Here is a 26,687-nt window from a genome sequence, read left to right as displayed (position 1 = left end):
TAAAAAAAATTATAAAAAATGTATTAAAAGTTTTTTATATGCAAATGTGGTATCAAAAAAAAGTACAGATCATGGCGCAAAAAATTAGCCCCCATACCGCCACTTATACGGAAAAATAAAAAAGTTAGAGGTCATCAAAATAAAGGGATTATAAACGTACTAATTTGGTTAAAAAGTTTGTGATTTTTTTTAAGCGCAACAATAATATAAAAGTATGTAATAATGGATATCATTTTAATCGTATTGACCCTCAGAATAAAGAACACACGTCATTTTTACCATAAATTGTACGGCGTGAAAACGAAACCTTCCAAAATTAGCAAAATTGCGTTTTTATCGTTTTAATTTCCCCACAAAAATAGTGTTTTTTGGTTGCGCCATACATTTTATGATATAATGAGTGATGTCATTACAAAGGACAACTGGTCGCGCAAAAAACAAGCCCTCATACTAGTCTGTGGATGAAAATATAAAAGAGTTATGATTTTTAGAAGGCAAGGAGGAAAAAATGAAAACGTAAAAATTAAATTGTCTGAGTCCTTAAGGCCAAAATGGGCTGAGTCCTTAAGGGGTTAATCTACATGGACAATATCTTATTGGATGCCATTAGAGATGAGCGAACTTACAGTAAATTCGATTCGGCAGTTGATGACTTATCCTGTGTAAATTAGTTCAGCCTTCAGGTGCTCCGGTGGGCTGGAAAAGGTGGATACCTTCCTAGGAAAGAGTCTCCTAGGACTGTATGCACCTTTTCCAGCCCACCGGAGCACCTGAAAGATGACCTAATTTATGCAGGAAAAGTCATCAACTGCCGAGCCGAGAAGTTCGTGACGAATCGAATTTACTGTAAGTTCGCTCATCTCTAGATGCCATTATGAGAAATTATATGAAATATAAGGTACTATCTATCATTTGTATATACGGTAGACAAAACTCTGCTAATCATATTAATATTACATTGATTACAGCCTAAGATTTTTAATTTAACGTCTTGCTGACTTCATACATTTTACTGGTAGTTTGGGAAGACACAATATAAATTCCCTGACAGACTTGTCTCGCCAACCAAAGTTCAGAGACCATAGGATAAGTGTTGTTTCAGATCAAACATGCACTTTAAATAACATGTTAAAATCCACACCAATTAGCTTTTAAAAAAAAAAGTGGCTTATTTGTAAGTTCTTATATTGGGTCTCCAGACATCTGGACTAAGACTTTCATTGTTCTTAGTCTTCTGGTAAACAGGTTTTATTATCTGTCTACATTGGAACAGAGGGCAAAAAGTTGAAGTCAGCAGTCTGATAGAAAATAGGAAAATTCTGGTTTTTAGAGCCATGATCTATGAATTCTATAAGCAAGATGCAATATTCTTGATTTATAATTACCGTATTTATCAGCGTATAACACGCACTTTTTAGGCTAAAATTTTTAGCCTAAAATCTATGTGCGTGTTATACGCCGATACACCCCCAGGAAAGGCAGGGGGAGAGAGGCCGTCGCTGCCCGCTTCTCTCCCCCTGCCTTTCCTGGGGTCTAGAGCGCTGCTGCCGGCCCTTCTCTCCCCCCTGGCTATCGGCGCCGCTGCCCGTTCTGTCCCCCTGACTATCGGTGTCGGCGCCCCATTGCCAGCGCCGATAGCCAGGAGGAGAGAAGCGGCGCCGACAGCCAGGGGGAGAGAAGGGGCAGCGGCACCCATTGCCGGTGCGCTGCCCCGTTGCCTCCCCCCATCCCCGGTGGCATAATTACCTGCGTCGGGTCCGCGCTTCTGCAGGCCTCCGGCGTGCGTCCCCGGCGTCGTTGCTATGCGCTGCACGGCGCGGCGCATGACGTCAGTTGCATAGCAACGACGCAGGGGACGCACGACGGAGGCCTGCAGCAGCGCGGACCCGACCCAGGTAATTATGCCACCGGGGATGGGGGGAGGCAACGGGGCAGCGGTGCTGGCAATGGGTGCCGCTGCCCCTTCTCTCCCCCTGGCTATCGGCGCCGGCAACGATAGTCAGGGGGACAGAACGGGCAGCGGCGCCGATAACCAGGGGGAGAGAAGGGCCGGCAGCAGGGCTCTAGACCCCAGGAAAGGCAGGGGGAGAGAAGCGGGCAGCGACGGCCTCTCTCCCCCTGCCTTTCCTGGGGGTGTATTGGGGTATACACGCGCACACACGCAACCTCATTTTACCATGGATATTTGGGTAAAAAACTTTTTTTACCCAAATATCCTTGGTAAAATGAGGGTGCGTGTTATAGGCTGGTGCGTGGTATACCCCGATAAATACGGTATACACATTATGGATAAATCTGACAGCAGCCTCCAAATAAACTTTTAATCCAGGATCAGTTCTTGCAATGTGGGAACTGGGAACCCCTCTAGGTCTGCCTCTGGCATCACCGGGGAAAAAAGTTGAAAATTAAGACAAGACAAGGCATCCACAGCAGTGTTTCTGACCCCCTGAATATGTGCTGGTGAAAAGAAAGTGGTGCTGTAAAGATAGCCAAACTAGTTTTTTTCACTAAAATGCTGGTTTTACTCCAAATTTTCAGGGGTAATTGGAGAAAAAGCCTCCCAAAATTTGTAACATCATTTTTTCTGAGTATGGAAATACCCCATATATGGATGTAAAGTGTTCTGCGGGCGAACTACAATGCTCTGAAGAGAAGGTGCGCCATTGAGCTTATTGCGAGATAATTTGTTTGGAATGGAAGTCAGGGGCCATGTGCGTTTACAAAGCCCCCCGTGGTGCCAGAACAGTGGACCCCCCCACATGTGACCCTATTTTAGAAACTACACCCCTCACAGAATTTAATAAGGGGTGTAGTGAACATTTACACCCCTTAATTAATTAAATTTTTCATTTTCACGGACCACTGTTCCAAAAATCTGTCAGACACCTGTGAGGTGTAAATGCTTGCTGTACCCTTTATTACAATACGTGAGGGGTGTAGTTTCCAAAATGGGGTCACATGTGGGGGGGGGGGGTCCACTGTTCTGGCACTATGGGGGCTTTGTTAACACACATGGCCTTCAATTTCGGACACATTCTCTCTCAAGAAGCCCAATGGTGCTCCTTCTCTTCTGAGCATTGTAGTTCGCCCGCAGAGCACTTTACATCCACATATGGGGTATGTTCTTACTCAGAAGAAATGGGGCTACACATTTTCGGGGGCTTTTTCCTATTCTCCCTTGTGAAAATGTACGGTAACACCAGCATTTTTTTTTTCATTTTCACATCCAACGGAACTTTGTCAAACACCTGGGGGGTGTTATGGCTCAATATACCCCTTGTTACATTCCGTGTTCCAAAATGGGGTCACATCTGGGTATTTATTGTTTTGTGTTTAGGTCAGAACCGCTCTAAAATCAGCCACCCCTGTGCAAATCACCAATTTAGATCTCAAATGTACATGGAGCACTCTCACTTCTGAGCCATTTTGTGCGCTCACAGAGCACTTAACAACCACATATGGGGTAGTTCCTTTTACCGCTTGTGAAAATTAAAAGTATGGGGCAACACCAGCCTGTTAGTCTAAAAATCATTTTTTTTACGCTAACATAAGGGGTAAAAGGCGAAAAAGCCCCCCAAAATTTGTAATGCAATTTCTCCCGAATACGGAAATACCCCATATGTGGCCGTAAACTGTTTCCTTGAAATACGACAGGGCTCCGAAGTGAGAGAGCACCATGCGCATCTGAGAACTAAATTGGGGATTTGAATCCGCCACAAAAATACCCTACAGCAGTGTTTCCCAAACAGGGTGTCTCCAGCTGTTGCAAAACTCCCGGCCTTGACAGTCAGTGGCTGTCCGGCAATTTTGGGAGTTGTTGTTTTTCAACAGCTGGAGGCTCCGTTTTGGAAACACTGCCGTACAATCCTGTTTTTTTTTTTTTTTTTTTTGTGTAGTGGTATGTGTATATGTAGTGTTTTACCTTTTATTATGTGTTAGTGTAGTGTTTTTAGGATACATTCACACAGGCGGAGGTTTACAATGAGTTACTCGCTGGGAGTTTGAGCTGCGGCGGAAAATTTGCCGCATCTCAAACTTGCAGCAGGACTCGCTGTAAAGCCGCCTGTGTTGATGTACCCTGTACATTCACATGGGGGGGGGGGGGGGCGGGCAAACCTCCAGCTGTTGACTGATAGACCATATATGCTGGGAGTTGTAGTTATGCAACAGCTGGAGGCACATTTGTTGCAAAACACAGAGTTTGTTATTAACTCAGTGTTTCGCAAACAGTGTGCCTCCAGCTGTTGCAAAGCTAGAACTCCCAGAATGTAAAGTCTCTCAGTGCATGCTTGGAGTTGTATTTTTGCAACAGCAGGAGGCACACTGGTTGCAAAACACTGAGTTAGGTAACAAACTCAGTTTCACAACCAATGTTTCTCCAGCTGTTGCAAAACTGCAACAATCAGCATGCATTGACAGTCGAAGGGCATGTTGGGAGTTGTAGTTTTGCAACAGCTGGAGGCACACTGCTACAACTCCCAGCTTGCCCTTTGGTAATCTGTGCATGCTGGGAGTTATAGTTATGCAACAGCTGGCTGCACACTTTTTCATAGAAAAAAGTGCCTCCAGCTGTTGCAAAACTACAATCCCCAGCATGCACAAACTACCAAAGGGCATGCTGGGAGTTGTATTTGGAACTCCAGCTGTTGCAAAACTACAACTCCCAGCATGCCCTTTGGCTGTGCATGCTGCAAGTTGTGGCTAAGCAACTGCAGGAAGTGAACAGGCCTCACCTCCGGCTGTATCCTTCCGCTGGGACCGCCGCCAATCCTGCCGCCAATCCTGCTGCTCCTGTCGCTGCCACCAATCCCGAGGGGACCCCCGCCAGACCAGGGCAAGGTAGGAGACCCCAGCTAGCGCCGATCTCCGCCATCTTCGCCGCCAAGCAGCATAGTCGTTCCGACCGATCAATCACGTGATCGTGAGGCGGCCCCATTAACCCTTTTTTTGGGGGACCTGGATAAGCCGCAAATGGTTGGTCTGAATTGACCGACGATTTGCGGCGATCGCTGACATGGGGGGTCCCCCCCCCAAGAGTTTGCACGGGGTACCTGTTGATAGACATCAGAAGTCACCCCGGTCCGGCCCCTGCCCGGCGAGCGGCGGGGACCGTAATTCCCATGGGCGTATCCATGCGCCCTCAGTCCTTTAGGACTTTAAAACGGGAGCGTATGCATACGCCCGCTGTCGTTAAGGGGTTATTCCGTCGACCACAACCGGATCTCTCAAGGCAGATCTCAAGTTTTCGCACTCGAAAGTGGCACCCGGGAGTGCCACAAAACCAGTGTGAAAGCCTTCCTGAAGCACGTGCACCTAAAATGACACTAATTGACCGTCTGGGTGTCCTTGAAGAAACATCTGCAAGGACGAGATATCCACCACTGATCTGTTCTGACTTTTTTGAGGGCAAGCTGTCTTTGGATGTGCTCGGAAGCAGACTGCACAGACGTGCAAGAGTCTGCACTGATGGTAATTGCACACAGCAAAGTTAAAGTTGTTGCAAATCTGTGATTTGCCCAAATACTTAATGGGTCTGCCAAGTTTATCAGGTAAACCTGATGTCTTGGGACCTTTGGCTGATACAGTGGAGGAGTACGTCCCTGGAGTTGCCTCGTCATCTGTGCTATTGACGCTACTACACCATTCATTGGTTTGCGCTATTGATTGACATCTGGTACATACGGGGGCTTTTAATCCTGCAAAATGATTGCAAAAAATGTCTGTGCCAATCAAGGCCCAGTTCATCATATAATTAAACTGTACTAGCGCTGCTGCTGCCTTGACAGAGAACGATTTATGGTAATCATAAAACGTGTTGCCACCGTATTTATGTGATAGTTCAGTCACTTAATACAGATACATATCCAACGCCTCTCGGGTTTTACTGAACATAGGATATCTCTGTAAATGGCGAAGGCCATGCTAAACTCGGTGAGGGACAGTTTCCTGCTGAGCCTAACATCCTTAGCTTTAACCTGTTAAGGACGGCGGGCGTATCCATACGCCCCCGTTTTAAAGTCCTTAAGGACTGAGGGCGTATGGATACGCCCGTGGGAATTCCGGTCCCCGCTGCTAGCCGGTTGGGGACCGGATCAGGATGCCTGCTGAAATCATTCAGCAGGCACCCCGGCACATCGCCCAGGGGAGTCCTGAGACTCCCCCCCATGTCGGCGATCGGAGAAAATCGCATGTCAATTCAGACATGCGATTTTCTCCAATTCCGGGCTGATCGGGTCTCTGGTGACCCGATCACCCGGAAAATAGGGATGATCGGAGTTGTCAGTGACAGCCCCAATCATCTTAAGGGATAGGAGTGAGGTTGCTGTGCTGCGATCTCCTCCTATCCCCTGTCATTAGTCAGAGTTCTGACCAATGGCAGCGCAGGACAGTGGGCTGCCATGGAAACCCCCGTTCTGCCCACCCCTGGATGTCGGGCAGAACGGAGGGGGGGGGGGGGGAGAAGATGGAGGCCTTTACCTGAGGACCAGATGCGTAGGGCCCGGCGATCATCGCAGACATCCAGCGGAGATCACGGCTCAGGTAGGGAATCAACGGTGGGGGGGGGGGGGGGGGGAGAAATGAAAGTGAAAGTAATGTGATCTTTACTGTGGCAACCACTAGGAAGGCCGGACTGCAACTTCCAGCATGCCCAGACAGGCAAAGGCTGTCTGGGCATGCTGGGAGTTGTAGTTTTGCAACATCTGGAGGGTCACAGTGGTGCCCAAACGGTAGCCCTCCAGATGTTGCCAAACTACAACTCTCAGCATGCCTAGACTGCCCAGGCATGCTGGGAGTTGTAGTTCTGTAACATCTGTCCCTTCAGATTTTGCAATTTTCATGACATTTTTGAAAATTGCTGCTCTACTTTGAAGCCCTTTAATTTTTTCAAAAAGTAAAAATATGTCCATTTTATGATGCCAACATAAAGTGGACATATTGTATTTGTGAATAAAAATTAAATGTATTTGGAATATCCATTTTCCTTACAAGCAGAGAGCTTCAAAGTTAGAAAAATGCTAAATTTTCTAAATTTTCATGAAATTATGGAATTTTTCACCAAGAAAGGATGGAAGTAACACCGAAAATTTACCAACAAAATAAAGTAGAATATGTCACGAAAAAACAATGTCAGAATCAGAATATTCGGTAAAAGTGTTTTAGAGTTATTAACGCTTAAAGTGACGGTGGTCAGAATTGCAAAAAAGGGCTCAGTCTTTAAGGTGAAAAAGGGCACAGTCCTTAAGGGGTTAACAGTACTGACACCTCGCCGCAAGCTATGGTCTTGTTTTCTGTGATGTCGTGGGTGGCAATGAGTAGGGACGTTAAGTTAACATCTTTACCATCGATAATGTCTTTCTTTAAATTGGCCGGGTTGAAGTGGGCCGGAGCTACGTTAGGAATAACTGCATTAAGTCCCAAAGACATTATTGAAGTTGGATGTTGAACTGACGGGGCTACCGGAGCCGAAGAGGAGCTAGCCCTATTCTGCAAGCTTTCAATCCTGGAGGATAAGGAATTCACTAAGGTATGCAGTTGCGTGATAGAAATATGCAACGTTTTCATAGAAACTACACCAGAGCTAGACCCCGTTTGATCACTAGGACCAGCCTGCTTGAAAATCAGCAAGCGATAAAGTTCAGCTTTTCGGGCAGGAGCTGGCAATGGTATGCCTCTTCACACCAGCTCGGCCGTCAGTTTGGGAATGGTCCAACTGCGCAGGGAGGTTCTGGCGGTGTTATCCAAAATGGAGCCAGAGTCCTCGATGTCCAAAGCATGTGACATCCCTAATAACAAAAATAGATAATTACCGCGAGCCTACATAAAATGTCCGTAAGCAACGCCTTAACATACCTAGCTACACCAATCATGCAAACCAACAAAATTGTATGACTTACCCTAAACTTCCCTCTGAGCCAAACCTGTCAGAAAAACAATGAGGTCTGAAGACATGTCAGACCTCCATGACCGTGACTTAGTGTTATAAGTGGAACCATACTTCTAAACAGTGATAAGTGAGATACGGAGATGAAACAATGCACTGTTTGCAAATATTATTGTATACCAAAACAATAACTCCAACACAGGTACTTCACCTACATAAGAAACAAAGTGACTTGTATAGAAAGCAAAGAAAGAGTGTTCCAAACGTGAACCAACCCACTGGAAACTGGAACCTAACCTGAAATGTAAGCCAGAAACCAGTCGGACAGGAGCTCTTTAATACTTGACACCGACCCTCTACCAAAAACGTACTTACCCAAAAAATTTGAAGATATGAAGCACTTACTGCTAACTAAACTGCTAGACACAGGAGAACTGAAAGTACCAGTGCTGAACCTGGACAACAAATGCACACGGGGTAACATAAACCACTAAAACTAGACAGAGCAAGCGATAGTTTCGGACGAGAACCCAAAAACCTGATGGGTAACCCAGAAACATAGATTGTTAATACATGTCACCGAAGACTTGTCGTGATGAACCTTACAGCGAGCCAACTTCCAGCCTGGTAATGAAGTCTGACACCAATATTAGCCTAATGACAATATGAAAACAGGATAGAGTTACCTAAAGCCTGTAACCTGACAGATGAACACATACCACACCATGAAACCATACCCCAGACACTTACCAAAACAGAAGAATTACTATAGCATAGTACTATGAAGAATGCCCTGCCCTCAAAATTATGGGGGGACCCCGACCAGCTCAAGAACAATATCACTGTGAAACTAAAGATTCCAGTAGAGCACAAATTTTCACCCTGAATGTATACGGAAACCAACACAATCACATGAAGCCCTGCTTACTATCTGACTCAATTATGCTTATCTTGTACCTGAGGTTATAAAGACAACACTCCTGAGCCAAGTCTCTGCTAAACAGCAATACCTATACAACAGAAACATAGTGTTAACTGAACATTTAACTAAATCACAAACCTCTATCCCTGAGCTGAAGCTACTTCACAATACAGGATGAAATGTGTGTTAAGCAACCAACATTTATGTGATTAACCCCCTAACCGCTGCACAAGTGAAACAAAATAACTGTATGTACTGAAGTGTGACCTGCTGTGTATATATGTGCGTATGTTGCAAACTGTGAGCACACCCCTAATGTAGAAACCAGGGCTAAGCAATAATTGTACTACTGCTGCAATATTACAAATGAACACTCCTCAAACACTTCATCATTTATTTATTTTTTGATTGTGATGATGTCCACGGTGGTTGCAAATAAATGCCTGACGGAAACAAAGAATGCCAGGACTGTGGACCTCCTCACAATATAGCTAAAAATGTTGAAACATTACATAACAGCACATAAAACCACTGTGAAAGCAGTGCCTACCACTGTCAAGCTTATACATAGCCTGATCTTGAAACATATTGAGGATGCAGGGATCAACCCTATATGAACACATATTGAGCCATGGTACAAGCAGCTGAACAATACACTTCTAGGTGACCGTGCTGCCCACAGGACATGACGGACCTTATGTGTAACATACCCTGCTGAAATGCTGCAGATTACCCGAACTGACCGGCGCCATGACACAGGAGGTATCGCCACCTCCGTTCCAGCCGTCCTGCAGATCAATACCTAGAGCGGCATAGCCCATGTGAAACAGGGGGAGACAGCGCTACCCTCCTCTTCTACGGCACCGCACCATATACCGCCCGTGATGCTCCGCTGCCTCCCGACATCAGAGGCAGTTTGATCAAACAGAGGCCGTTCCTGTCTGCTTTACTTACCAAGCCTCAGAGCCCCGCTTCACGAGGCTACAGGAACCGGGACCAAGACAGCATACTCACCGGCCGCAATGATGCCGCCCACAATTTCCGGTCAGCTGACTGGAACGTAACGTGAAGAACTTGCGGCGTACAGTGCTAGTGATGCCGCGGGTTCTTATAGTGATAACCCCGCCCCCTTTCACAAAAACAGGCTAACATAGTTAGCCTTCACACATACACACACATATATATATATATATATATATGTATATTGCAAATAATAGTAAAAAATTATTATATTCAATTGTTTAATAATATAGAATCTTGTTTACACTGTCACAATACAATGCCATAAGAATCTATTCTTGCATAGGCATGGTTCATACTAGATAATAGAAAATAAATATACAATATGACATATACTGAAAACGGCAAAACACAAGGACAGGGCAACTTCAACTCCTAGTTGATATGGATTTGTTTGTGAATGGAGTGTGACGTGCAACCTGTGAAAAATAGGTAACGCTGTCTGAATAAGGAAATAGCCAGGAGCCTGAATGCAGGGGAAGTAGTGACCTAACTCAGTGTATCCAGCAGCAGTAGCATCCTCCCCTTCAGGCCTCAGCCTGTGAAATCAGACAATTTGAGATCGAAAAAAGGCTTAGAAATCCCTATTAAGAGAAGATGTCTCCTGCCTTATTGTATTCACAGGAAGAGAGAATCCCCTGGCAGCACCTCCCATCTTCCTCCTCTTGATTCTTCCCCAGCCGGGGATCCACATTCACAAGAGTTCAATAGAGACAGATGGATCTTATGTTCTGCGCCCTGCATACATTCACTTGTGCTCATGCATTTCAATAACATGCAAAACACTTTCATTGCCTGCATTTCTCAATTGTAATTCATTCTGTCAAATGTATTAAAGGACTGTACTGAAGACACTTGGATGCTTCCCAGTACATATTCCAGCAGATACAGAAGGTAGATTTAGTCAACAAGGAAAATCCCTGCTACACGATTTTTCTTCTGCAGGATGAAGTGAGTTGGCAGCTGAGCTCTTAACAGCTTCTCTGGCAGTGCCAGCCACAACCTACTGCTCTTTTAATCATAAACTGGACTTTACATCTTGGGTCACTGATTCTTCCAGTCACCCAGAATAACACCAGGCATCGGAACCTACGGAATATCGAGCTCCTTTCTTATCCCAGGAAAGATACCATAAATCATGAGCTACTGCAAGCCGAACAAGGGATCCAGGGATCAGACCAGCTTTCCTGATTGACCCAGAAATGATGGTGATGCTGTCAGTAATATGACTCTACTGACCATTCTACAAAAAGAGATTATGGCACCAGGGTTCTTGTAGTTACCCACCCTCACTGATAAGGTGACATATCCAGCTGCAGCTTTAAAGCTTATTACAGTCTTCTTATCTGCTCAGTCAATAAGGATCTCATCTTGAGTTGATGGTGAAAAAGGATGACCTCAGAAACTTTCTCTTTCTCATAAATCGTCACCTATAGAACCTGCAGAAAAGAGAAGTTTAATTTCTGAATTCACATTGATCACACCCACTGCAAGACCCACGTGTATTAGCCGAGCTGGGACCTTCATTATTATACTGGTTAGTAACTTGTGTTTTCAGGCTTTCTTCTATCATACACATTATTTCAGGGACATGGCGTCAGTGTGTTCTGCATTCTTAGAGCGATGGATATGCTGTATTGTGGGGATACCAGTGTGCATACAACAGGTTGATCACAGCTATGCTGGTGCCTTGACCCCCTGTTACTGATTGTAATACAATGCTGAATCTAACAACAGAGAATTGATGGGAGGATGCAGGGGACATCTCATCTATCATACATAAAAGTGTGTATTCTGGGCAAGAAGGAATTTTATACACTGCAGATCTAGGATTAGTGATGAAAAGATTCTTCTCATTTTCTGGCTTAGGATCAATAGAATTTATAATAATGTTAATTATGCTGTAATATTTTACTAAGGGCTTTATTATTAGTAAATTAAATATTGCTGGACAGTGAAAATAACTAATCTACTTTAATCTGAAGATTTGTTGTATTATTTTTTCTTAAAATTTTTGTTGTATTTTTTTCCTTGTTACATTTTGTTGTGTGTAACATTAACAGTCATTCTTTTATAAAGAGCTGTAACACTTGTTGACTAAAATTATGTATTTATCAGCTGATAGTATGAGGCCAATACATTTACTACCTACAGTGTTGCAGGCATTCCACTGTATTTTTTATTCTGTTACTGGAAAAGAAAAGGGTAATTTTTAGCCCTTTTTTCTGTTGAGCAAAAGATAAAGGAGCAAAACTGAAGGAGCCCCTAATCAAATAAACACACATTGCAACTGGACAGAGCTTTGTGCATACATGGATTGGGTTATCACAAATAGTAAATCTACTAAGAAATTATGTCAGAGCTTCAATGAGAACTGTCAGATACAAAAACATTTTATATTTTGCTACTGATGAAAATTAAAGACCTTTTGGAATATGATTGTTTAAAATGTTTGGAATATTTAATAAAGTAAACGGCTTCGGAATATCCCACCACTAGGTGTCCCTATACCTACTGGGACACTAACCAGTCCTGCAGCAGCATCAGACATGTCCTTGAGTCATGGACATGGCTGCATGAGCAGTCACACCAATCACCTCCCACCACCACAAGGGAGGGACACGTCCCCTTCCCCTGAGAGGATTTCTAACAATGTGAGCTAAGAAAAGAGGTATTTTTTTTACAATAAATATAGGTGATAGAGGCATAAAAATGAGATGTGCATGGTCAGGATTAAGTATATTAATTTTTATTTTTGTGGGATCTGAAGGGTATGCTTTCAGTTCATCTTATGTGTTTAGAAAATTATTTTAGCCACTGTTAGGTCAGCAGTAAAAGTAATCCACCTTCCTAGTCCACCTTTGAGTACCTATAAGGCCGGGTTCACACTACTGAATTCTGTTTAGAAAATCGGAAATAGCGGTGGAGCTGGCAATGGGATTCTGCTACAAAGTACACACATTGCAGTGTTTTTGAGGCACTTTCCGCTCACAAAATTTCCTACTGCGTAAAGGAAGAAACACTTGGTCATAAAAGCATAATTTTATTAGTATATAATTTCAAAGAAAGTTAGCACATATTTAGTAATTATAAACGAGATACAAAAATTATACAGTTTAATCAATCACAGCTATTCCTAGGTGTTAGGTAGGTCACCAGGGTTGGGCTGCACTGGCCCTTCTAGTCCAATAGGACCCCCTACCTGTTACTGCGGGGAGGTCCTCCTAGAGAGTGCCAACCTGCAACAGGAACCTCCTATCTCTCCCTGATGCTGGAGGCAATGGAGGCACCGAGTACAGTGTATACAGCAAACCACCAGTAACAAACTAGCTGGTTTGTAAAGCCTCCGCAATTAATTCGGTGAGTATATAGTTTGCAAGTACATAGGTATCAGTAAAACACTTGCATACAATATTGATACAAATCAAGCCACATTTTCCAACGCGTTTCGTTGTGACGCATTTTTTATGGCGGCACAACTCTTCAGGGACAAGTGTATTTAGGCAGGAACGTAGTATTTCCTGTCACTTATCTCACTGAATACATATATATAGTCGTGATACGACGAACAGAGGTATAAATAATAATATGTAGATGTGCTAGGATAAATAAGCCCAGGTAGGATAGGTAGGTGATGGTTTGGTGAAAATATTCCCTCTTTAGAGTAGGTATATTGCCGTCCTGTGGGTGGATGAAAAAAATGAAACTAGTAATTTGCTTAGATATATGCATGTGAGTGCGTGGATAATGTACAAGACCTACCTCTCGCTGATATGGCAGGTATGTAAGTGCAGCACAGACTGTTAAGGCCAACAGATAAAAACTTGTATAAGGCTGATATGAATAGGTCTACCTGAAAATAGTTGTTGTATTAGAAGTATTTGATGAAGCGGTGAGAAACTACAAAAAATATATATATGAGTGAAGGTAGAAAGTATGGTACATAAATTTACTTTTGATGTGAGGGTTATTCTCATATGGTCACCCACAAGGAGATGATCCTTACCAATTGGTTAGGGCTATGCCTGTGAGTAAATGGTTGGGTCTTAATCAGGGGATAATACATGCCAGACAAAGTATCTATTGTGTATACTAGAAAATCTATATCTATAATGTTATAGAGAAATATAGGGTAAATAGATATACAAACAAGGCCTACCAGATGGTATCCGAAGAGTAGGTGAAGGAGCCATGGAGATGTCACATGTCCTGCCTAACAAAAATTATATAGGTATGGTTACCTCATATGCTAGTATTTCCCAGAGGGTGGGGAAGGTAGGGTTAAACAGAAAGATACACATAGCAGGACTTACAGTTAGCTGAATGGATGGGCAGCATACGCAGGGATCCACTGTGGTGCGGCATCTGTTAATTGCCGACATCCCTGGGTTTATATATCCCTGGCGTGGGTGTATGGCGCGCTGGGACCGGACGTGACATCACATCCAGCTTCCACGTCACGACGGAGCGTATAGTTCATGCGCCCATCTGATCCCGTGCAGCCGAATATGACCTGCGTATCACTCTGGAGCGCAGGTGGCTCAAGGGGACCACGCAAAGGCGCAAATTGCTGCGCATCCGTGCGTGGCCCCATTAGCAGCCCGCGCCTAAAAAGTGGAGCGCAGATAAAGGGCACATAAGGTCAGCGCTCGTGTGCAAGCGAATGCGCTTATTATCCAGGGGGCGGTTGCGTTCCAAAGGTGGAGCGCAAACAAAGGGGAACATGATAGCCGCCGATAGGGCTAACTCGGGCGCAAAGTATGGGGCGTGTGTCCAGCCGGATATTTAGGATATTTTAAAGATAGTAGGTTATGTAATGTTAATAGGCACTCATTAATAAAACTGATAAGGTTCTCTATAAATATACGGGGTGCGAAGATGGAACCCGACAGGAGGGGGGGGGGGGGAAGGGGGGGAAAGAGGGAGGGACAATATTTAGGCCATCACCTACAGTGTAGTAACAACAGTGATATGGAGAATGTCACTTAATATAAAGGAAAGACTCCAATGATGCACTGGTTAGACACATTATATATGTAAATAAATTTTTAAATAAAGCTAGCAAAGTTTAGCTGTTCATTTAGTCCATTTGGATGTACCGTTCCAAGGGTAAATATCCATCTTGTCTCTTTTTGTGTCACAATTTGGTCGATATCTCCTTTCCTGATTCCTATTTTCAAAGTCTCCAGTATTTTAAAGGAGATGCATGTAAGGTCTCCGTCATGTATTTCATTTACATGTCTGGCCACTGGTTTGTCTCTTCGATTATTTATGTCTCCTATATGTTCCAGTATACGTACTTTAAATTCCCTTATTGTTTTGCCTACATATCTAGCACCGCATGTGCATATACAGATGTATATCACAAATCTTGTACGGCAGTTGGCAAAGGTCCTGGCGGGAAAAGTTTGGTTTAAGTGTGTATCTGTGTAACCCGGGCCTGGGTTGATGAACCGACAGGCTCGGCATTTTCCGCATTTAAACGTCCCCGTTTTTCTTTGATCAAGCCATGTTGACACAGTAGGTTGTTCATAGTGACTTTTCACTAGTCGGTCTTTTAGATTGCGTCCTCTCCTATATGTGATAGATGGAGTACTGGAGAGTGTATCAGCAAGATCTGGGTCCATTAGGAGAATATTCCAATGTTGTGACACAATGTTTCTAATTTCTGCTGATGCGTCATCGAATGTCCCTATAAGTCGGGTTATTTTGTTATCATTCTCGCGTTTTTTGAGGGTGAGCAGAGTACTTCTCGGAGTTTGAAGTGCTGTTTGCATGGCTTCCAACAGACAATTTTGTGGGTAGCCACGATCAGAGAATCGATCCGAGAGGGTCATAGCCTCTCTCTGGTATTCTTCCATAGTCGAACAATTTCTTCGAAGAAATTGGCCTTTGGGGATCCCCTTCCGTAGGGACATAGGGTGTGCACTCTCCCATCTTAGCAGGGTATTACCTGCTGTAGGTTTTCGGTACAGAGATGTCTCTATTTTCCCATCAATGCCTCTTTTGAAAGTTACATCCAAGAAGGGGAGAAATTTTTTTTGGATGTCTGAGGTAAAGAATAGACCAATTCTGTTTGTGTTCAAGGCAGATACAAACTCGCCAAACTTTCTTTCCGAGTCAGCCCACACGATAAAAATATCGTCGATAAATCGTACCCATATGATGATTGATTGGGTCCATTTGCTGTATTCCTCGGTGAAGACTATGCAGTCCTCCCACCAGCCCAGGGTAAGGTTGGCATAGCTGGGGGCACAGGGGCTCCCCATGGCCGTGCCCCTGAGCTGGTGGTAGTAGATCGAATCAAAGATGAAGAAGTTGTGAGTAAGAATGTATTCTGTAAGGTCTGTTACAAATTTATTGTGTTCTTGGAGATGTCTGCTTCTTGTTGCTAGAAAGTGGGTGATGCATCAAGGCCCACATTGTGCGGAATAGAAGAGTATAGGCCTCTACATCTATAGACGCCATATACCAAGGCTCTTCCAGTGTCACTCCTTCCAGCTTCAGAAGGAGGTCTGTGGTATCTCGCAGATACGATGGTAAAGCTGTCACAAAGGGTCTAAGGATATGATCCACATATATGCCTATGTTTTGGCATATTGAGTTAATACCTGAGACAATGGGTCTACATTTTAATGGATGCAGACCCTTGTGTATTTTTGGTAGGCCATAGAAAGTGGCTACCCTCGGATCTTTAGGATACAAAAATAAATATAAATTTTCATCAATAAGATGTTTACTTTTTGCCTCCTGAAGTATTCTGTGGAGTTCTCGTTGGTACGTTATGGTGGGATCTCCTTTCAGTCTTTCATAGTTTTTTGTGTCCTTCAGGATAGTCAGACACATATTTTTGTATTGGACTGATGTAAGTATAACAATGTTTCCCCCTTTATCGGCAGGTTTAAATACAATCTCCTTGTTTTTTTCCAAGCTGACCAGTGCTTCCATTTCACCTTTAGTGTAGTTATGGTGTCTTCTTCTTTTATCATTCGCTTCTAGTTTTCTTAGATCATGTGATATAAGTTGATAAAAGATATCGATATTTGTAGTGTTCCCTTCTGGTGGGAATCTTCGGTTGACTGGTTTCAGATTGGTGAAAGGGCCAGTTGTATTGTCCCTTTCATTCCCTGATAGTAAGGAGGTACGTGTGCCAGCCAGGTCTTCCATTTCCAGGCCTAGTTCTGCACAGGTTCTACGGTCCGCGTGTTTAAAGAATTTGTGCCAACGTAGTTTATGGCAAAACAGATTCAGATCCTTAACCCAGTTAAATCGGTCGAAGCGAGTAGTAGGTACAAAGCTGAGTCCTTTTTTAATCAATGATAGTTCTGTTGTACTGAAGGATTTTTGTGTGAGATTTATAATTGTGGATCCTTTGTGGAATTTCCTAAAAAAACTCTGCCAGAACATTTAACCTTCCATAAGGACGGAAATGTCTGTGTGGTCCTAGAGGAGACTGATTCAATTGGCACTGCCCGCACTCAGAATCTCCGCATGGATTTTGTCCGTCCGGAGATTTGGTAGTGTGAAACCAGCCTAACCCTATTGCTGGTTTACTGCTTGTCCTTTTTGAAATGCTCTGACCAAGTCATCTATTACACCTTAGCCCTCTCATATCCTTTCATTTGCCAACTATTCCTGCTTCTGACATCATCTTTAAACCGTACTGTTTATTTGCTGTATAATATATTCCAAATTCTGCCTGTGGACATCATCACCAGAAAATCTGTGTTAGTAAACTGTCAGTGATTTTCATGCTATGGCTGATCAGCGTATGCAATGTATATGCTGTTTTGTCTATGAGTTTCCTTTTTCTGGGATAGCGCAGTACATAGTAAAGGCCTTGCATGCTGTGTAAATTGAGTCTTATTTTTTTTAAATAATTTAAAATATATATAATAGCTAAAGGATAATGTTAGAGAGATGCTATGTTTACAGTGGGGGGCATTTACTATAGTGTAAGGTGTATCTTTATGTGGTATTTATTTTTATTTTGACATAAGTTTGTTGATTAATTTGGGCCTATCCTCATGCACTACACTGTTGAGATGCAAAATGCATGGTAATTTTATGCCTCTGCTTTCTTTGTGTAGCTTACGCCAAAATTGTGCCACTAATTTGTTACATACATCCCTGTTGTCATCCCTGAGTAAAAGCATAGACTAATAATGAAATGTAATAATAAAAAAAGTGAATATTATTAATAATAATAATAATAAAAAGATATAACTGCAGTGCAACAAACTTTGGTGTACAAAAGGACTAAAATGCGACTCATCCAAAATAGTAAATTCCCTTCAGTGTATTTTCCCTTTAGGGTTAAAATTTCCAGAATTGCCCGAAATTCCAAGGGTAGCCTTGAAAGTGTTAACTGGGGTGCATATTCCTATTAAAAACAAAGGGGGGTGCATTACAGAATTGTTACCATTTATTTTGGCATGTGTCGAATCCCCCCCAAAAAAGTGCCAAAATACTATGCATCAACAAGGCCAAATGGTAAAAGACTGAGTATGAAGTAGTATTACTCCCTTAAGGATGCAGCCTGTTTTGGCCTTAATACGGTGGAAATTATTATTATTTTTTAAAATCAACTGGTGGCAGAAAGGTAAACAAGTTTGTAAATTACTTCTATTTAAAAATATTAATCCTTCCAGTACTTATCAGCTGCTCTCCGCAGGAAGATCTATAATTATTTTCTGCCTGACCACAGTGCTCCTCTGTTTGTGTCAGGAACTGTCCAGAGCAGGTTTGCTCTGTGGATTTGCTTCTACTCTGGACAGTCTACGGGACTTCTACAGGACCCCTTCCTGCTAAGTCAGGAGCACGTTTTGTCTACCTGTAGACGGGACACGCTTCTTTCATTTCAACAGAGTGTGTGCCATCTAGAGGTAGACGACAAGCATTCCTGACTGTGCTGGACGGGGTCCCGTTCAGAAGATCAGCTACTTATCCCCTATCATGTGGATAGGAGATAAGTTAATTTTGTCCACAGTACTTTTTTAACCCCTTCATGACCCAACAATTATAATTTTTTCTGGGCTCACATTTTTTTTTTTTGCTTCTTTCATTCTGAGACCCATAAGTTTTTTTTTTGTTTTTTTTTCCCACTGACAAAGTTGTATTACAGCTTATCTTTTTGTGGGGAAAGTTTTAATTTTCATTGGTGCACTTTATTTGATCATATAATGCATTGTGGAGCCAGAAAACAATAAATGTAAGGCTTTTTTTTTATTTATTTTTTTAAAATAAGGAATTGCACAATTTTGTGGGGGAATTATTTTTTAAGGTTAACAAAATGGTAAATCTGATATGTTATCTTTATTGTATTGTTCAGTACAATTCCAATGATCCCAAACTTGGGTAATTTTTCTTTTGTTTTAACCTCTTAAGGACCCAGGACGTACAGGGACGTCCCCGCACCCTGGGCTTTAAGGACCCAGGACGTCCCCGTACGTCCTGGCATTTTCCAGTCCCTGCCGCGCGCCGGGCAGAGATCGGAACCGGATGCCTGCTGAAATGCTTCAGCAGGCATCCAGGGCAAACGCTGAGGGGGGCCATGTAGGCCCCCCATGTCGGCGATCGCCGCAAATCGCAAGGGAAATCGCCCTTGCGATCTGCGGCGATACCGGGCTGATCGGGTCTCTGGGAGCCGACAGCCCGGTAATTTTGCATGATCCCAGTTGTCACAGACAGCCAGGACCATGCTAAAGAATAGGAGCGAGGTGGCAAGCCTGCCACCTCCTCCTATTCCCTGCGATCCGTCGGTTAGTTAACCGACCAATCGCAGGGGGGGTGGCGGTTACTTCCTCCCGCCCTGCCCGGCCCGGCCCCTTGAAGTCCGGAGAGGACAGGAGGAAGACCGGAGGACACGGCGGGGGACAGGGGAGTTCTGGGGCCCGGCCCCGATACTTACCTCGTCCCTGAAGACCCGGATCCCAGCGACGGAGACGGCGGCAGCGGCGACAGGTGAGTAGATCTTCAGCCGCGGTTGGGCCCTTTACAGCAATGCACGTCGCCGTAAAGCGACATGCATTGCTGTATTGGGACCCTGTATACTACAACTCCCAGCATGCCCAGACAGCCCTTGGTGTCTGGGCATGCTGGGAGTTGCAGTTTTGCAACTTCTGGAGGTCCACAGTTTTTGGACCACTGTGCCCTTCCAGATGTTGCAAAACTACACATCCTCAGCATGCCCTTACTGTCCAGGCATGCTGGGAGTTGTAGTTCTGTAACATCTGGCCCTTCAGATGTTGCAGAACTACAACTCCCAGCATGCCTGGGCAGTTTTGGCATACTGGGAGTTGTAGTTTTGCAACATCTGGAAGGGCACAGATTGGGAACCACTGTATTAGTGGTCTGCAAACTGTAGTCCTCCAGATGTTGCAAAACTACAACTCCAAGCATGCTGGGAGTTGTAGTTCGTCAACATCTGGCTCTAAAGATGTTGCCGAACTACTACTCCCAGCATGCCTGAGAATGTTTGGGAGTTGTGGTTTTGCAACAGCTGGAGGCACACTGATTGGGAAACATTGTCTGTTTCCTAACTCAGTGTTTCCCAACCCGTGTGCCTCCAGCTGTTGCAAAACTATAACTACCAGCATGCACTGAGACTGTGCATGCTGGGAGTTGTAGTTATGCAACAGCTGGAGGTCCCCCCCCCCTGTGAATGTACAGGATACATTCACATGGGCAGGGGGCTTACAGTGAGTATCAGGCTGCAAGTTTGCAATGCAGCAAATTTTGCACGGCAGCTCAAACTCGCAGCGGGAAACTCGCTGTAATCCCCCGCCCGTGTGACTGTACCCTAAAAACACTACACTACACTACACTAACACAAAATAAAATAAAAAGTAAAAAACACTACATATACACATACCCCTACACAGCCCCCCTCCCTCCCCAATAAAAATGAAAAACGTCTGGTACACCACTGTTTCCAAAATGGAGCCTCCAGCTGTTGCAAAACAACAACTCCCAGTATTGCCGGACAGCCGTTGACTGTCCAGGCATGCTGGGAGTTTTGCAACAGCTGGAGGCACCCTGTTTGGGAATCACTGGCGTAGAATACCCCTATGTCCACCCCTATGCAAATCCCTAATTCAGGCCTCAAATGCACATGGCGCTCTTAATTCGGAGCCCTGTCGTATTTCAAGGCAACAGTATAGGGTCACATATGGGGTATCGCCGTACTCGGGAGAAATTGCCTAACAAATCTTGGGGGTCTTTTTCTCCTTCACCCCTTATGAAAAGGTGAAGTTGGGGTCTACACCAGCATGTTAGTGTAAAAAATAAACTTTTTACACTAACAGGCAGGTGTTGCCCTATACTTTTCATTTTGACAAGAGGTAAAGGGGAAAAAAGCCCCCCAAAACATTTGTAACGCAAATTCTCCCGAGTACGGAGATAACCCATATGTGGGCGCAAAGTGCTCTGGGGGCGCACAACAAGGCCCAGAAGGGAGAGTGCGCCATGTACATTTGAGGTGATTTGCACAGGGGTGGCTGATTGTTACAGCGGTTTTGACAAATGCAAAAAAAAAAAAAAAAAACCACATGTGACATTTCGGAAACTACACCCTTCACAGAATGTAATGAGGGGTGTAGTGAGAATTTACACCCCACAGGTGTCTGACAGATCTTTGGAACAGTGGGCTGTGCAAATTAAAAATTTTGTACAGCCCACTGTTCCAAAGATATGACAGACACCAGTGGGGGGTAAATGCTCACTTTATGCCTTGTTACATTCCTCAAGGGGTCTAGTTTCCAAAATGGTATGCCATGTGGGGGTTATTTTGCTGTCCTGGAACCATATGGGTTCCTAAATGCGACATGCCCCCCGAGCAAAATTTGCTCTCAAAAAGCCAAATATGACTCCTTCTCTTCTGAGCATTGTAGTTCACCCATAGTACACTTCAGGTCAACTTATGGGGTACCTCCATACTCAGAAGAGATGGGGTTACAAATTTTGGGGGGTATTTTCTGCTATTAACCCTTGCAAAAATGTGAACTTTGGGGGGGGGAAACACACCTTTTAGTGAATTTTTTTTTTCTACGTATGCAAAAGTCGTGAAACCTCTGTGGGGTATTAAGGCTCACTTTATTTCTTGTTACGTTCCACAAGGGGTCTAGTTTCCAAAATGGTATGCCATGTGTTTTTTTTTTGCTGTCCTGGCACCATAGGGGCTTCCTAAATGTGACATGCCCCCGAGCAAAATTTGCTCTCAAAAAGCCAAATATGACTCCTTCTATTCTGAGCATTGTAGTTCACCCATAGTACACTTCAGGTCAACTTATGGGGTACCTTCATACTCAGAAGAGATGGGGTTACAATGTTTGGGGGGTATTTTCTGCTATTAACCCTTGCAAAAATGTGAAATTTGGGGGGAAACACACATTTTAGTGAAATTTTATTTTTTTACATATGCAAAAGTCGTGAAACCCCTGTGGGTTATTAAGGCTCACTTTATTCCTTGTTACGTACCTCAAGGGGTCTAGTTTCCAAAATGGTATGCCATGTGGGGGATTTTTGCTGTTCTGGCACCATAGGGGCTTCCGAAATGCAACATGCCCCCCAAAAACCATTTTAAAAAAACGTACTCTCCAAAATCCCCTTGTCGCTTCTGAGCCCTCTACTGCGCCCGCCGAACAATTTACATAGACATATGAGGTATGTGCTTACTCGAGAGAAATTGGGCCACAAATATAAGTATACATTTTCTCCTTCTACCCCTTGTAAAAATTCAAAACTTGGGTCTACAAGAACATGTGAGTGTAAAAAATGAAGATTGTGAATTTTCTCCTTCACTTTGCTGTTATTCCTGTGAAACACCTAAAGGGTTAAAACGCTGACTGAATGTCATTTTGAATACTTTGGGGGGTGCAATTTTTATAATGGGGTCATTTGTGGGGTATTTCTAATATGAAGACCCTTCAAATCCACTTCAAAAAGTCGGGAGTCTGCAGAAGTATGAGGAGACCATTGAAATGTATGATTTTTTAATTTAAGATTTTTAAATTAAGGATTTTGAAATTGAACTTTTAACTCCCAAGTTTTAGTGTCCCGTGCCCCGGCATGTGGGTGCAAAGAGACAAATCTAACAAGGAGTCACATGTCATATGGAAGCACAATGACAGAGCCTGGAGGTGGCATCAGCATGAGTTTACAAGAGGGCTTCACAACCCCTAACATTAAAATGTTAATGTGGAAATCTGTATACAAGATGTATGTTAGCTAGTGCTAACCTCAAAAAAACCATATAGTTGCTGAAACACACAACCTGGAGCAGGTAGCAGGATGCGTACATAACAGGACTTCACAACACCTAACATTAAAAGATCAATGTTGAAATTTCGATTGAGCATGTATGTTTGCTAGTGCAAAAATAAAAATAAATTATATCCAAGACAGTCCCAGCAGCATCCGAAAACAATCTATTGGCTGAATGACACAGCTTGGAGGTGGGGAAAGCATAAGGATCTCATATAGTGTCTGAATGGTGCAGCCTGGAGTTGGCCGAAGCATGAGGAGACCATATAGTGGCTGAATGGCACAGCCTGGAGTTGGCAGAAGCATAAGGAGACAAAATAGTGGCTGAATGAAACAGCCTGGAGGTGGCAGCAGCATCAGGAGTCCTGAAAGTGACCCGGTGACAAAGTCGTGCGGTCGGTGACAATACCAGTACCCGGTGATGAAGGTAGCTTGAATGTTTGTAACTGGGGAGCAGTGCCTTAAATCTGTTTGGCACTATTTGTGAAGTATTGGTGTAGCACCATGGTCAATCTACTCTGATGCATCTGGCATTGGTGGGTGGAAATCCTGCCTGATCCATGCGTGATTCATCTTCACAAAGGTCAGTCTCTCCACATTTTTCATGGACAGACGAGTTCTCCTTGGGGTGAGTATGGCCCCCGCCACACTGAACACCCGCTCTGATGCCACACTACTGGCCGGGCAGCACAGGGCAAACTCTGGTAGTTGCGGCCACAAATCAAGTTTGGCTGCCCAGAAGTCCAGCGGATCTTCAAGGTGTGTTGGCATGGGCATGTCAAGGTATGCCACCACCTGCTGGTTCAGGTCCTGCTCCATGTCTACCTGCTGCTGATGAGTTGCTTCACTATGTGGGTGAAGAAGCTACTCATCAGCGACTGTAGACACAGGCTCCTGCCACCCCACCCCTCCCCAGCAGCCATGGCAGTAGAAGGTGAGCGAAGAGTGTCCCACCCGTGAGACCTGCTAGTGGATGGACGATGTCGCCGATAGGCATCAGCCAACTGACTACGTAGGATCTCTCTGTAGTAGGTCAGTTTGTCCTCCCTCTCAGTGGGTGTAAAAAAGGCCCCCATTTTGTGCCGGTAGTGAGTGTTCAATAAGGTGGAGAGCCAGAAGTCATCCCGCTGCCGAATGGTGACAATTTGGCTGTCACTACGCAAGCAAGTGAGCATGCATCGTGCCATTTGTGCAAGTGACTTGGAGTGACTCCCTGCCTCAATCTCCCCTGCATACTGCCACGGTGTGTCTCTGTCCTCTGTCTCGCCTTCCTCATAATACACTAGCTCCTAAAGTTCATCATGCTTCTCCTCTCCTGTCAGATGACTAGAAACACTGCACATCTCTAAACTCCTCCTCCAGTTTAGTCCCCCCAGGGCTCATGTGGCCATGAGGTGTTGGATGCAACGTCGCCATTGCCCTGAAGCAGTGGAATGACGTCGTTCATCCCGTAATCCTGGCGACTTACGTATAATGTGGCTTCCTCAAAGGGCATGTATGAGCTGCCACTGGTTCACATTGATGTTACACACAAGAGTACCCCTATCCCCTTGGTTCATCAAGAAATCGCTGATGGCTTTTCTCTGTTCGTACAGTCGGTCCAACATATGGAAGGTGGAATTCCAACATGTGGCAACATCACGAATCAGACTATGTACAGCTCAAGGAGGGTGTGCTTTGTGTTGTACGAATGGCTGAAGTGCATGCAAAGTTTCCTTCCCATTCTTTGGATGTCTCGCAAATGGGGGAACACTTCAGGAACTGCTTAACAACCAGATTTAACACATGTGCCATGCAGGGCGCATGGGTCGTTCTTCCTTGTTGCAGCACGGCCAAGCTGTTATTCCCGTTGTCCGTCAACATGGTTCCCATTTCCAGTTTTCGTGGAGTAAGCCATGCTTCGATTTCTTTACAAATGACTTTTAGCAGTTCATCCACTGTGTGACTCTTTTCACCAAGGCAAACCATGTGAAGAACAGTGTGACACCGCCGTGCTCTGCACACGTGGTATTCTGAAGGGCCACTGAGACTTGTCCTCGCAGTGGAGGCTGAGGACACGGTGGAGGATGAGGAGGCGGAGTCGCACACTGTCACAGGACCAAAGAGCTAACAGCATGGAGGAGACCTGTCCAAGTTAGGATGTGGCTGTGCAGGAACCACATTCACCCAGTGAGCCGTAAAGGACATGTATTGTCCCTGACTGTAGTTACAGCTCCAGATGTCGGCACTGCCGTGCACTTTGGTACACACCAACAGGGTCAAGGAGTGGCCCACCTTGTCTTCCACAAAATTGTGCAGGGCTGGTACTGCCTTCTTCGCAAAGAAATAACGGCTTGGCACTCTCCACTATGGCTCGGCACAAGCCATCAGTTCTCTGAAAGGTGCAGAGTCCACCACTTGAAAAGGGTGGGACTGCAGCACCAGCAACTTAAACAGGAGCACATTCAGCTTCTGCGCCGTTGGATGAGTGGGCGCATACTGCTGTCTCTTGGACATGACTTCGCGGATGGATTGTTGGCGGAATGGCTGACTAAAAGTGGGAAAGCAGGAGCATCTGGAGCTACAGAAGGAGGGTATGACACACAGCTCCCTTCGGCGGAGGTGGCGGAGCCTTGGCTGGCTGATGGAGATATTGGCGTGCCACTGGGTGATGCAGCAGGCTGGACCACTACATCGGAGCCACGGTTCTCCTATGCCGCTTTATGGTGGCGAAGCATGTGATGAAGCAGGGCCATGGTGCCAACATTGGGACCCTGGCCACGCTTTACCTTCTGCATGTCATATCTTGCATGTAGCTATGTGAACCTCCTACGGATGCTGGAAAAACTCCCACACTGCCGAGTAGCTGATTTTCCCACCAACAATCTGCACTAAATGACTGCTACTGCCACCGTCTCCAGGAACCCCTGTTACACTACCTCCAGGGAAGGTAGGCTGCCACGAAGCAGGTGGTCTCCCCCGGGCACGTTTGGCTCCAGAATTTCCACTCCTGCAACCACGCTGACTGCCAACCATGCTACCACCTTGCTGGCACAGCTGCTGCCTCTAGGGCAACCTGCAACTCTCTTCTCCTGATGATGATGAAGCCCCTTCTGCACCTGACGTCACTGATGTCCTCCTCAGGTTCCTCAACAGTGTCTGCTTCAGGACCCTGAACCCTGGCAACACCGCCTCCCATGTCACTCTCTTCATCACTACTTGCCCGCCTAGCGGGGCTGGGCTGGGCAGTAGCTGTCCTCTATTAGATTGTACTCCGTGAATAGTGGAGCTGAACCCACAGCATAAGATATTTCTGTAGGAGAGGGAACAGCAGAGGACAAAGGCAATTGGAGGACAGGGACTGCTCAAGGGCCATGCCAACTGAGGGTTGTGTCTGAGGAACCCACCAACTAGAGATGAGCGAACTTCTGAAAAATTTGATTCATGCGATTGGCCAAATTTTTCCCAAAAAATTGTTTAGATCCGAATTTATTTGTGGCGAATCTATATTAAAAAAGGCTATTTCTGGCCTACAGAAAGCCTCAGCCTCAGGGGTGTATAACACTTTGTTGTGTTCTAACAGGCATATGGAGTGTGCTGGGGTAGTGAAATAATGCTGTT

General features: G+C 44.7%; 1 protein-coding gene across 8 annotated transcripts in view; it reads left to right on the top strand.

The window, feature by feature from the left end:
• Window positions 1-26,687, top strand: part of VWC2 (von Willebrand factor C domain containing 2) — an 865,269-nt gene that overhangs the window by 196,223 nt on the left and 642,359 nt on the right. For 4 of the 8 annotated variants that reach the window (XM_056520239.1, XM_056520235.1, XM_056520237.1 and 1 more), the window contains exon 1: window positions 10,108-11,361. The exons of the other annotated variants lie outside the window; for them this stretch is intronic. The gene's annotated coding sequence lies outside the window, so the exon portion shown is untranslated. Of the gene's footprint in view, window positions 1-10,107; window positions 11,362-26,687 lie in introns of those variants that run through there. 8 annotated transcript variants of the gene reach the window in all.

Source organism: Hyla sarda, chromosome 5 (assembly GCF_029499605.1).
Source record: "Hyla sarda isolate aHylSar1 chromosome 5, aHylSar1.hap1, whole genome shotgun sequence".
Taxonomy (NCBI): domain Eukaryota; kingdom Metazoa; phylum Chordata; class Amphibia; order Anura; family Hylidae; genus Hyla; species Hyla sarda.
Note: the sequence above shows the minus strand (reverse complement) of the source record. Positions and strands in the feature narration are given on the sequence as shown.